The sequence below is a fragment of the Lampris incognitus genome, chromosome 11, assembly GCF_029633865.1.
Source record: "Lampris incognitus isolate fLamInc1 chromosome 11, fLamInc1.hap2, whole genome shotgun sequence".
NCBI classification, from domain to species: Eukaryota; Metazoa; Chordata; class Actinopteri; order Lampriformes; family Lampridae; genus Lampris; species Lampris incognitus.
Window position 1 is genome coordinate 8,216,149 of NC_079221.1, and position 13,450 is coordinate 8,229,598.

Consider the following 13,450-nt stretch of genomic DNA (forward strand, 5'->3'; position numbering starts at 1 on the left):
GACGGCGATAAATCAACAGCCTCTGTCTGCCACCCTGAAACAGAAAATAATTTCATAAAAGGCTTTTGATTAATCACGCCTGATTCAGACACCGAAGGTCAGGCTCTTCCCCTAATGTCTTCTTTTTACCCCCCCCCCACACACACACTCCCCACTCCCATCACACCACACACACACACACACACACACACACACACACACAGATGCACGCTGTGTGTGTGTGTGTGTTTTTTTTTTACATTGTCAAATCCAATCCAATCTAGGCCTCATTTCCTGTCCCAGTCTGTAGACACAATGAGATTCTCCGTGTCGCCTCTCCATTTCTCTTAAGTGCTTGCGTGCATGTGTGTGTGTCTGTGTCTGTGTGTGCGCCTGTTTGTTTTTTGGCTGAATATGTGAGTTTATGTGCCTTGTGCGCTGCACCGCTGTAATTGAAGTCGTAAGTCAGAGCCGGCTACAGCGCCGCTGCCACTCGCCATGTAAATCAATGGCTAATAGGAGGAGCAGTGGACAGGCTCGGCATTGCAGTTTTCTACAGACACACTGAATACACACACACACACACACACACACACACTCTATAGCTTGCACTGACTTGATTAAAGATATATATAGCCCCAGTCCACCGTGGTTATTGACCATAATGTGTTTTTATGTTTATTGGCAGACTCAAGTGCATGCAAAGGCACTTGCTCGCACACACACACACACACAGAAAGCCCAATTTGATATGCCTTTCATTCTTACCCCCGTCCTCTGTCTATTTCTTGTGAGTCATCAATCTCCCAGAGTTCCTCTGCCCTGACCTCCTGTCTTGGCCCTTCCTTCTGTATCCGTTTTCCCATCAGGCCTGACGATGTCCAGCAATCACTCTCCGAGACGGGCAGGAAGTGAGGAAGTGAAGGAACATGCCTCTGTGCCTTGGTGTGGGTGTGTGTGTGTGTGTGTGTGTGTAGCCATAGACATGTGTGCGTGTCTATGGCTGCCCTGATGTGCTCGGCTCTCCGTAATTAGTCCGGTTTTAATGATTTTCAGGCTGTGAGGTTGGCGGAATGAGGAGGGAGAGGAGTGGTAATCTCGCTGTGACACAATGGGATCAGAGATACATGGCTGTCATTAGCATAAGAGTTAGGGCTCATTATGGAGGACTACCAGCTGCTCCTCAATCAAGGAGAACCCCATCCCTCATCCCGTCTGACTCCCGGCTCCGCTCTGACCTCGCCTTACCTCTGGGGACAGCGTTCCAGGCGGGCCAGTGGGTGAAGGTGGGGGTAGGGTAGAGGGGCTGGGGGGGGGGCGGAGCAGAGCAGGAACCCTGCCAAAGTGAGCTGCTCTGCGGGGGATCAGGGCGTGTCTAAGCCCTCGGCTCTGACACGCTCAGCCCCGGCTGTGGATTAGCTGCAGGGCTGGGCTAATGCTAATGCTAAAGGCGGAGCTGGCAGCCTTTAAAACCATAAGCCTTGCGGAGTAGAACTGAAGAGACTGCCCGCTGTTTCCCAAAATCCCCCAAGGAAAGCAGCCTGCTCTCACTTTCTGTCTCTTCCGTCTCTCTCATCTCTTTCTTTCACTCTCTTTCTCCCCCGTTTCTCTCCCCCCCACCAACTTTTTTTCCGGTAGCAGCAGCTTGTGAGTACTCCTCATAGAGGACACATGCGTTAACTACCCCCTGCTGTCATCATTATGTTTCCCCCTCTACCTTTTTCTGCACTTTTCTCTTCATCAATATCTTTTATATCTGTCTTATTGCCCATTTTGGCCTCTCTTTATGTAAGTGGCGCTATTACACCCAATGGAAAGGTTGTCAACTCAGTGGTCATTACTGCATATTTGGCTATATTAAAAAAGAAGTGGGGGGGGGGATCCAGAATGGGAGCAGAGACCCCACTGGCTTCTGCAGTGTTGACGCTTCATTTGAGGCTCGTTAATATTCATGAGCTCTTAGGTGAGGCTGCTGAATATTCATGTTCCGTAGCAGGTGATTAGACAGACGGTGATTGGCAGAGATACTGATCCTGGTAACGCAGCGGGGGGGAAAGATGAGAGAGAGATATTAATAAAGAGAGGTGGGGATGGAGGCTGGTGGGAACGAGAGAGCGATATTGCCATGAGAGGGGGGCACAATGGTGGGAGTTATGGACAAAGGTGGGAGCAGAGACCTCATAACCAGGAGCCTCTCTTGGATTTAAGGACTCGCCCAAGAGCTGAAGTCTAATCATTTCACGCTCTCCTCTCAAACAATAAAGGACCAAAGCTCGTTGATGGGCGACCCAATTTCCCCCTGGTGGTGAATAAAGTATCCCGATTCTGATTCTGATATCTGCATGTAACAACCCCCCCGTACACTCGATCACGCGGATAGCGAGACCCACCGAGGTTACCTAGAAATTGAGTTACACGGTTAGTGTTTGGGTTTGCATGTGTGTGTTTTTGTTTTTTTTTTTGCCTCTTAATAAGCATCGAGCCGCTGCTTCCTACGTGAATCATAAAACACCTCCCGGGGACGTTTCCGTCAGCTCGGCTTTCTGCAGCTCAAACAAACCGGCGCGTCGCCGAGCGCAGCCATAAGGAGGGAAAACACAAGACAGCCCGGTTACTTTCCCGCCTTTCCTCCCCCGCCAGAAGTGGGCTGCTGTTTGCAGCCATTGTGTGCTTAACGCCACCGATAAGTGGCGAGAAGAAAGGCGGCTTTATCTCAAGTCCGCAGTTTGTGTAGCAATTAACAGAGACAAATTGCAGCCAACGTTGCCAAGGGGGTTGAGACAAGGGGGTTCAATGGGCTGATTAGTGAACGGGTTAACTGTAATAACGCCACAACTGTGATGGCGCAGCGAAGTGCGCACACACACACAACGTACACACAACTCAAGAAACACCAGCGGTGCTCAGATGGACGTGGGGGGGGGGGGGGCTCTCTTTGTGCCTGCTGCCTTATTTGCTTCATTTCTCCTTCTTTTTTTAAGCCAGCCGTATAAAACAGTTTTCAAACATTTCATGATTTGCTTGGGAGAAACCCGCCGTCTGTTTTGTGGCGCCGGGGGTCGGAATGCTAATTAACGTGTTGTTTAATCATGCCTGCTGATGGAAAGGCAAGTCTCCGGCTGTGTTTAATTGGGTCCGTGCTTGCTGACTGGAAGTCACGGTTGACTTCTCGCAGGTACACAAGCCACGCCCCCCCCCCCGTTGTCCGTGGAGACAGGGTTTCCCTGGAAACCGCGGGCGGACGGGGCGGCGGGGGTTGCGGCAGAGTGTTATTATCACACCGTTTATGTTCATGGTTAGCTTCAGAATTGTAATCTCGTCCCATCTCCCGTCTGATTGGGTCTTAATTCTCCCCGTGAGCTCCTCGTGCTAAGGAGCGGGAAGCTCGGAGACCCGGGAACGTTCGATTTCCGCTGGTCTCCCTGTGAAGAAAAGGGGCTCGGCAAGGAATAGCCGGAAGAGTAGTTAGCGCTTATAAAGCAAGGTCCCGGGTTTACACACACACACACACATACGTACGTACGACAGATAGGGCGGGTCCAGGTTTGACTGGCACCTCCCTTAATGCAGCATGCAGATGACAAGTGTTTCCAATTAGTTTTGTCTCACTTTGTTCTTGCGCCCTTGAGACTAATTAAGGAAATAAACCAGCAGAGAACACACAACACATTTAACGTAACTATTGACAGGCCTGCCGACGCAGGACAACACACACACGCACAAACACGCGTTGGAAACACGTTTCCACGCGGGGAGCAGCAGCTCCGGCCGTTCACAACGCGCCGTGCACACGCGTGATTGATCTCCTCCTCACCGACGGGTGGATGTATGGTCGAACAGGCCCTCTGCATACACATGCTTCCCGGGGCTCCTGCCGAAGACAACCGACTCTGTCTTCATCAGCACCACTCGCACACACGCGCTTTCAGCCCTTGTGTTTGACGTCCCCGTGAGCCCCGGCGTTGCTAAGAAGAAGAAGAAGAAGAAGAAGACGATGTTTTACGGTCATTGTACATCCATCCACCCATTATCCGAATCCTGCTCTCAGGGTGGCGGGGATGCTGGAGCCTATCCCAGCAGTCATTGGGCGGCAGGCGGGGAGACCCCCTGGACAGGCCGCCAGGCCGTCACAGGGGGTCGACACGCACACACATTCATACCGAGGGGCAATTCAGTACGGCCGATCCACCTGGCCTACAGGTCTTCGGACTGTGGGAGGAAACCGGAGCCCCTGGAGAAAACCCACACAGACACGGGGAGAACATGCAAACTCCACACAGAGGACGACCCCCGAGGTTGGACTAACCCGGGGCTCGAACCCAGGACCTTCTTGCTGTGAGGCGACCGCGCTGACCGCTGTGCCGCCGTCATTGTACACACATACAACACAACTCATTCTCTGCATTTAACCCGTCCTATGCTAGGAGCAGTGGGCAGCCGCGATGCAGCGCCCGGGGCACCAACTCCAGTTCTTCTTTGCATTGCCTTGCTCAGGGGCACAGACAGGAATATCAACCCTAACGTGCATATCGGAGTTCCCGGAGGAAACCCACACAGACACGGGGAGAACATGCAAACCCCACACAGAAAAGGACCTGGGACTCGAACCCAGGACCTTCTTGCTGTGAGGCAACAGTACTAACTACTGGGTCTTCAGAGGAGTGTAGCTGTTCTGGGGGGAATCTCGCTCTCTGTGGCAACGGGCAAGTGCCCGCGGATTTGACAGGCTGCTTCTTTGAATTCCCATTCCTCTCAGTGAGACGGCTGACAGCATGAGCAGTCAGTAGAAATGAGGCCTTGGCACCGTTTTCAGGGCCGCCAGGCTAATATTTCTTTCTATTTATTGTCATATTCTCACCTTTCACCTGACTTTATACCCCCCTCCACGAGCGCTTAGCTATAATAATTTGTAATAGTTTATGATGCTACCTAATAGAGAATGAATAATTAGCCTCGTTAGGCTCTGAAAGAAAAATTCTGTAAACACCGATGTGAGACAACAGGCTCCCGGCCCCTAATGTCTCTCAAACTTCAAATGGAAAAAGGCAAAAAGAAATGCTTTGTCCTGTGCCAATCCAATCCAGTGTGGTTCCACTCCAGGAGACTGCGAGGTAATTCTCCCGCAAAAAAAAAAAAACGATTGGTGGGAATCCAGAGGGCTCTGCGGTAATTCCGGATGGAGTGATTGCCGAGCTTCCGAGCGAGTCTCTCGTGGGTAGCGAGGCGATGATGATTACTAATTTAGGATGCTCGCTCGAGATGCCGTTGCACAGCAAGGTGGTCCGGCGATGCCTCGTAGCTTTGAAAATGCATCTTTCGAGCGCGCCGGCATGCAGGGCACAATGCAAACGTGCACAGTGGAAGCGCACAGGCACAAACACTGTCCAGTCAAGCACAGTCGCCAATCTGTGGGTAAGGGTGAAATTCTCTGGGCAGATGGCTGTGACTCCAGGCAGTCAATCATATGAGGGCTTAGTCCAAGCTAGGGAAAGGACTGATTTGGGGTTTGTGCATGTGTGTGTGTGTGTGTGTGGCGGAGTTGGTGTTAAGGGAAGGAGTAGAAAAAAAGGATAGAGTCTGAACATTTGCTAAATCTGCTGGCAGAGCTGTCCTATTTCCAGCCTTAACATGAGAAATGCAAATGGGAATACAGTGGCTATTACAGCACGAGGAACATATTTCTGTCGGGCGTTCTGCCGATCATGACTTGTATTGACGATGTCAGTGTGAGGATTAGCCTCTCTGTTGTGTTTTCTTTTAACCAGGGGTATTTCTATTGGTTTATACAGTACGGTGTGTATCAGTATGTATGTATTCAGTCGTGTGTGTGTGCCAGATGGCATGCTTGTGCATGTTTTGTATCGGCGTTATTTGTGTGTACGTGCCTTTACCTACCTAACCCCCCCCCCTCCCCCCACGTCTGTAACAGCAGAGGTTTAGGCGGCGGTCACACCTGATGTACCTGCAGCTAATCCTATCCCCGCAGCCCATGTCACCGAAACCAAACCAGTCACAGCGCCCGGGGTGTCCGCCGCTCCTGATGTCTCAATCTCATCCTGTCTATCACCTTCGCCTGCTCAGCTGACTCTTTTTTAAAATGCTTTCCACTTTTCTGTCTCTATCCCCCGCTTGGAGCAGAGATGGCCCAACCCCCAGCCGTGCTTCACCTGCGTAGCTCGCCTCTGAATTGTGTTTCCACACCGAGGTTGAGGGCTACGCTGTAGGCCTACATTCGCCTCCTCGAAAATATAACTGCGTGTCCAGGCTACGCGGACGCTGCAAGAGCTGCGACTGGTTTACTGGGGTGGCCTTACCCGTTACGTGAGCCCAATGCCGGCACCCGGCAGTTCATATGTCTCTTGCATTTCGTGAAGAGATATGTCAGAATTCCCCATCCTCCCACCTCAACATGCACAGACCAGCTCCTGTTCCGACGTAATTTTCTCAATCCCAATTATGCCGACAAAATTAGCTCTTTTTGCTCATCTAGCAAACCCATTTCCATCGCGAACCTCCTCCTCCCTGCCATTACCAGTGAATGTGAGAGAACGTTAACACGGTTATCGTGCACACGGTGGCATAGCATGCACAACACTGCCATCTAGACTGCGGCGGTGGTATAACAGTCTATGGGTTGCGCCTGCACAGTAGGATAAATCGAATAATACACCGCAGGCACTTACAGTGGGGCCCCCATCCACCTTGACACGGCACTGTAAATCAGCATTATCTACATCCACCCAAGGCACTCGTACACACACCTTCCCTTCTTCACATCTGTCTGTGCTACGTTTCTACCTTCAACTTTGCCCTTCCCCTTTTGTCTGCACCCTCTTGGTCACCTACTGTATCCACCCATGCACCAGTATCATTCCCTGCCCTACTGCCACCAGAAAGAAACCCAGCTACAGGCTGTCTATCACAAAGCAGAAATTGTATTATGAACCTGTCACCAGCATTCACGTGTTTATTTACCCAGTGGAATAACTCTTTGTTTTCTCTCTTTCTGCTGCTTCCCCTCCCTCTATCTTATCCCCCCAAGCGAGCAAGCTCCGAGTGCAGAAGACCAACCAGTCCCAGGTGTACCTGGAGGACAGCCGGGTGAGGATCAACTGCTCCATCATTGCCCAGACCAGCCAGGACTCCCAGCATGCCGTGCTGTGGTATGTGCGGCGCGCGACGGGGGCTGAGACGGACGAGCTGCTGCTGAGGATCGAGCGCTCGGGGGCCTTCGAGTACGGCGCCTACGCAGACGAGGAGCGGCTGCGGCGTCGCGTGCAGGCGGAGAGGCTGTCGCCGCGGCTCTACGCACTGACGCTGAACAGGGCGGAGAGCAGCGACTCGGGGACGTACTACTGCCTGGTGGAGGAGTGGCTGAGCGACCCGGACGGGGCCTGGTACCGTCTCTCTAGAGACTCCTCAGGGTTCACTCGGGTCCTGGTCAGACAGCCAGGTGAGCAAAGGGGTTAGACCAGCCGATCCCTGTGGTCTATTTATTTATCCTTAGCTGCAAAAGGGCAATATCCGCTGCTCTGGCACCAGATACAGCGTTCTTGCATGGGTCTTGAAAGTATGGAAGTGAAGTACAGGAAGTGCTTTTCTCAATTTCCAGATCTGAAAAGCTATGACGATCGCTAGAAAACAAAAGGTTTTGAGTTTAAATCAGTTTCTTTTCAAAATGCTGTATTTTTTGCATGTAATCTGATGCTTGGCCGCCGTACGTGGCCTTCCTTTAACTTGAAACGGATGCCTGTTTCCTCTCAGGGAGTCGGTACAGAAGTAGACAACAGCAGCGCTGATCCAATTGCAGGCCGAACTCTGGAACTAGAAAACTAGCCTGTCCACTGTCATGGGGAATTACACAAGTTACTGTTCCCTTGGACGTTTTATTCGCTCATAAAACAGGTTGGCTGAAAACATTTTGTAATATTTGGTAAGAGGAAAATGGACAGAAGTGCTCTTGCAGTTTCAAGACTGAATGATTTGTCATGTGGTCTGAGTGTAAGCGCCCAGCACTTAGTCTTATTAGTTATCAATACTGATGACAATAATAACTTTATTTGTAAAGCACTTTTCTTCAAGTTACAAACAGATCAAAATGGGATAAGACTGCAACATTACATTGTTTAATGTGCATACGGCACAATTGACAATATAGGCCCAAATTCCACCCATCCATCCATTATCCAGACCGCTTATCCTGCTCTCAGGTTCGGTCATTGGGTGGCAGGTGGAGAGACACCCTGGACAGGCTGCCAAGCCATCCCCAAATTGCCAAACATGAAAAATAAACAATGTCCCCTGTAGCTGTTAGGGAAAAGTACTGTACCTCCAAATCTGGAAGAAGAGGTCTGTAAAACGTCTGTATCTCCAAATATGGCAGGAGATGTCTGGAAAACGTTTTAAGTTTTGAAATGGGCAAGAGCCCTGCAGATGTCCTCCTCCACTCCTGATTGAGACCAGTGAAGCGTTTTACGCCCATTTCCATTGTCCATTTATACTTTTCTCATCTCGCTTTCTTCTTTTCTTTTCTTTTCTTTTTTCCCCCTGGCGTCTCCGGTGGTCCAGATCAGTGGTTTGGATAGTTCATTATGTCCACCTATTGTGACAGTTCTAAAAACTTCCTGATTAAACAGCTGGAACACACGGCGGAATAGAAAACCGGCAGTACTGGTACTCCCTGAGAACCACTGCCCTAGATAAATTCTCTTTGCTCTCGCTCATTCCCATCTTTTCTCTGCCTTCCACCTGCTCGCCTCGAGGCCGTCTTGCTCCGATGACCCCATCAACTTCCACCGTCCCTGGGCAGAGCTCAGGTGCTAACGTCCAGGGGCTATCCAGTGCCAGTTGGTGTATGATTTGCCAAAGGGGTGAATCCTGTAGAGACGGGAACCTAATTCTCTTGTCCAACACCGAGATGTCAAAAATCGCTTGAAGCAGTCACGGGCTCGGCGCCATTTCTAGCTCGTCATTCTCTTCACGCCAAAGTTACATGCGATATAATCTGCCCCATATCTGTACCTGCCCCACTGCTTGGCTGACTTTGCCCTCAGCTCTTTTGGGGTTCTATCACACCTTTTCAATCTCCACATGGAAGCCCCATGCTCCCAAAACGCAAATAGCCAACTTCACACCCACATCCACCACCCAGCTAATTAGCATTTTCCTCCCTTACACGGTGTCTGTTTCTCACCCCCACACGAAAATTAATTTTTTCACACGTCCCCGAGAGCAGTTTTGCCGCGCTGGAGATGCTGTTTAGAATGCAGAGCGAAATCCACGAATGTCTGTGGCATCTGCCCGACCGAGACTTGAAGGTCAGACAGCTTGACCGCGAGCCGGTGGGGGCAAGGAGGGCACTCGTCTTTCATCAAGAGAGGAGCGCTCTGACAATTAACTGGCACGCCGGCGTGCAAAAAGAAAAGACCCGAGATACGCCATGTGATAGAAATATGGACCTATGTGCACCACATACAGTCTTTTTGTGTGTGTCTGTTTGCTGGCAGGCATGCGGTTCATTCCCTTTCATGTCTTTCTCGAGTCTCGTGACGATGCCGGAGAGGTAACAAGTGCCTGCGGGAAGGCTCACCATGAGATTGGGTTATTATCAAAGGCCATATCAGGGACCTGTGTATATTTATAACCATATAAATGTATATTTTTATCAATATAAAAACATGTGCAGCACACGCTACGCCTGATTTCCCGCGGGGACGCGGTGGTGGGAGTCGGGGGCGTATGGTGGAAACTCATTAAGGGGTTAAAGAATGCCTTCACCTAGGAAGTCGTCCAGAAACGGGTCTGTCAGGAGAGAAGATGAGAGGAGACTTGTGCCAATGTTCGCCTTCTGTTTGCTCTCGTCCGCTCTTCTGTTCTTTTCTCCTTTTTTGCCTTAACAAGCAGAATATTCCAAACCGGGTGTAGAGGGAGACTGTGAGCCAAGTCTTTAACCGCTTTCATTTTACTTCAGTGGAAGTGGGTCATTGTACTGTCACTAAAAGGTTGCAGCAGACGTATGCAGACAGACAGGCAGAAAGTAGCCCCGGGGAAGCGTCCAGCCCTGGTGGGGAACTGAAAGACCAGTGGCAGTTGTAGGTAATGCGACCACCCACATGGATCCATTTTCCTAAGTGTTTCTTGTTTGGACGTTTTCAGAGACAGAAGTTTTACGTCTCCGTTATTGGTATTCCTTTATCGTTTGCTCGGTGGGGTTTTGGAAGTGCTGCAGGGAACGTGTTAGTTCATGAAGTGAAGTTTGAGTGGAGACTTAAACGATATTTCCCCTCATTTGCCTCCAGGGAGTGGATTTCGACATGTTTCCCACTACTATCCCCTTTTTATCATCTCAACGTTTCTTCTTGCACCTCTATAGAGGTGCGACTACAGGTGGAGGAAGCGGATTCCAACGTGACGGTGCCAGAAACCGGATCCATCCGGTTGGGCTGCAGCATCCCATCCCAGTCGTCCAGAGACTCCCGCTTCTCCGTCTCCTGGTACGTGGAGCGCTCTGAGGACGAGGAGGAGGAGGAGGAGGAGGAGGAGCTGGGTGAGGAGGAGAGAGACCAGGAGTGCGTGTTTTCCATCGGGCACGACGCCGTGTTCGGCAACGGGAACTGCAGCCCCACGGAGGAGGCGGGGCCAAACTCGCGTCTCCAGTTCGAGAGGACAACCTCCGACCAGTACAGTCTGACCATTCAGGCAGCGCGGCCGGCAGACGCAGGCCGCTACTACTGCCATGTGGAGGAGTGGCTGCTGAACCCCCGCAAGGCGTGGTACCGCCTGGCCACCAACAACTCTGGGTTTACCATAGTCAACGTGAGGCAAAAAGGTAAGTCCTCGCTGCGAACTTCAAACCCTCTTTTAGCTTTTCTTTTGTAAATATATTTGAAAATGAGCAGAGTGTGGAAGCTTAAAGCTGAAATCCACGGTTTCCTCCATCCATCCCTCCATCTGGCAATGAGAAATAGAAACAAAGTGTAGCAGCCGTTGTCGCTTGTGTGTCATCAACTTGGCGGTAAACAGTTCCCACCACTGTAAAAGTAGCATCCTCGAACCAGTCCAATCTAATATTACAAACTCCATCAAGCCATACGGAAACGCTGTTCTGCAGTGATACGGACTACAATTGGCCGATTAGCTGTCCAACAGAAACGTCACCACACCGTCATCACGGTTAAATCCTTATTCCTGTTTGAGTAGGAACGCGTTTGCCGCCGCACCGGCGTTCGTCCTACCCGGTCGAAAAACCCCAACAGTAGTGTACGGAGAGTGTCTCCAACAACGGGTAAAGAGGATGGCTAGTATTACGTTACCTGACTCCGTGGTTCGGATGGAGGAAATAACTGTTTATTTATGGAGGAAACATTTTGGATTTCAGCTTTAAAGAAAGCAAAAACCCACCCAGTCCCCTTCCATTATAGTAAACACGGCACAGGTAGCATGGGGGCAATTAGCATAATGTTGGAGTTATAGCTCTTGTCTGAGTTTTAAAGGGATTCAGACGCGTGCTATGAGCCGGGGGCGGATGAAATGCTAATAGAAGTCTATGAAATGAATCTGTTGACGATATACATGCGAACATCCTTTGATTTCATGTTTATCTCCGTCAACAGTCTCCACCCTCCAGTCGGTGGTGTGCTCCAACGACTCCCTCTTCTACTTCGTCTTCTTCTACCCGTTTCCCATCTTCGGCATCCTCCTCATCGCCGTGCTGACGCTGCGCTACAAGAACCGCAACAACAGCAAGAGCCAAGAGGGCAAGAACGGCGCCCCCCTCCTGTGGATTAAAGAACCACACCTCAGCTACTCCCCGACCTGTCTGGACCCGCCTGCTCTCAGCCTGCATCCTGGCTCTGTGGACTAAGAGGGGCCGCCACCACCCTCTGCCCCGCCCATGTTGCGGATGTAACCTACAACATGCCAGGGAGGGGCTCTGGACTCCACCTCAGACCCTACCTGGCCACCGCTGTGTGTTCAATTTATCTAATCCTGCCCCTGGTGGCTGCCTGATTCATGTTATAACACTGCTTGTGTGTTTGTGTGGTAATGTGTGTGAGGAGTGAGAGTGTGTGTGTGTGTGTGTGAGGAGTGAGAGTGTGTGTGTGTGTTTTGTCTTGGCCAAAGGGTGGAGGAGAATGTGTGTTCTGCAAATGCACAGGCAAACGTGTGTGTGATGAAGAAAGCGAGCTAGAGAGAATAGCCTTTCTCGTTTTTGTTTTCTCTCTGTAACACCTAATCTCATAGCTGCAGTATGATTTTCATTTCTCTGAATGGTCAAATGTTTTTCAAACAAAAAACAAAACAAAAAAAAACAAAAAAATGTTACGCATATCGGTGTATGAGAGCGGCCAGTCTGGGAAGAGCTTTTAAGAAAAAGGGACCCTGTGATGGGACTCCGGAGCTGATGAAGAGTGCCAAAAAAAAGCAAAAAACAAAAAAGTCTCTGCACTGATCCAAAAGCAGTCACAGCCTGGACCACTGTGTTGGTTACCATGGCAATGCTCCGCACCCACTGACTCAATGGGCGACGACTTTGGGCTGCCAGCCTGCACAGTGACAAAGACAAGGACACACAAATTAAGTCTGTGTCCCACGCAAGAGTGTGTGTGTGTGTGTGTGTGTGTGTGTGTGTGTGTGTGTGTGCATTGGCCCACCTGCCTCCACAATGAATTTGCCTTGGCAGACAGAGACAGACCCTGGTGCGCCACTCAAACACTGCCAGACACCCGGCCACAGTGAGACTACACCACTCTCCTCCTCCTCCTCATCTCCTCTTCTCCGAAATGAGATAGAGGGGGGAAAAGAAGGAGAGGGGTACTGAATGAGGGAGAGAAGAAACTACTTCCTCCTGCTGGGAATATACTTTCAATGTAAGGGATTTTGCTCGGTGCCAAGACTTCCTGATTCCTTGCTGTTCGTTCCCCTACAGCTGACATTGGGAGTCTGGAGACGAGGGGGTGGGGAGAGCCGACCGGCTCCAAAGCAAGACTGTAAATATGGCTGCCTACTTCCTGCTGTGGGATTATGGGCCTTGTAGGCAGTAAGGGCGGACTCATGCACTCGTGTCAAATCGGAGGAGTTGTCCTCATCAGATCCCACAGTGTGGACACATGGACCGAAATTCAATTCTTGTGCGTTTCAGAAGTTTCATCGACACAACTGCTTCGTTCCGTCTTTACAAGACGTGTCTCGGGTGAAAGAGAAAAACACCCTGCGTTGTTCAGAGCCACGCCGAATATTACTCATGTGTGTCGATACGGCATATCTACTAAGCGAAGAAATCCTTTTCTCGGAGCAAATGTTTGACTTCTTTTTTTTTTTAATCTGTATTCTTTTTTAATTTATTTTATACTTGTTTGCGTAGGTTACTTTTTTAATTTTGTTCTTCCTTTTGTTTTTTTTAGATTGCTTCAGTATTGTCCAAGAACTGCGCAACTTCTGTTGCCTGGCAACAGCACCAAGCAGATTGTGT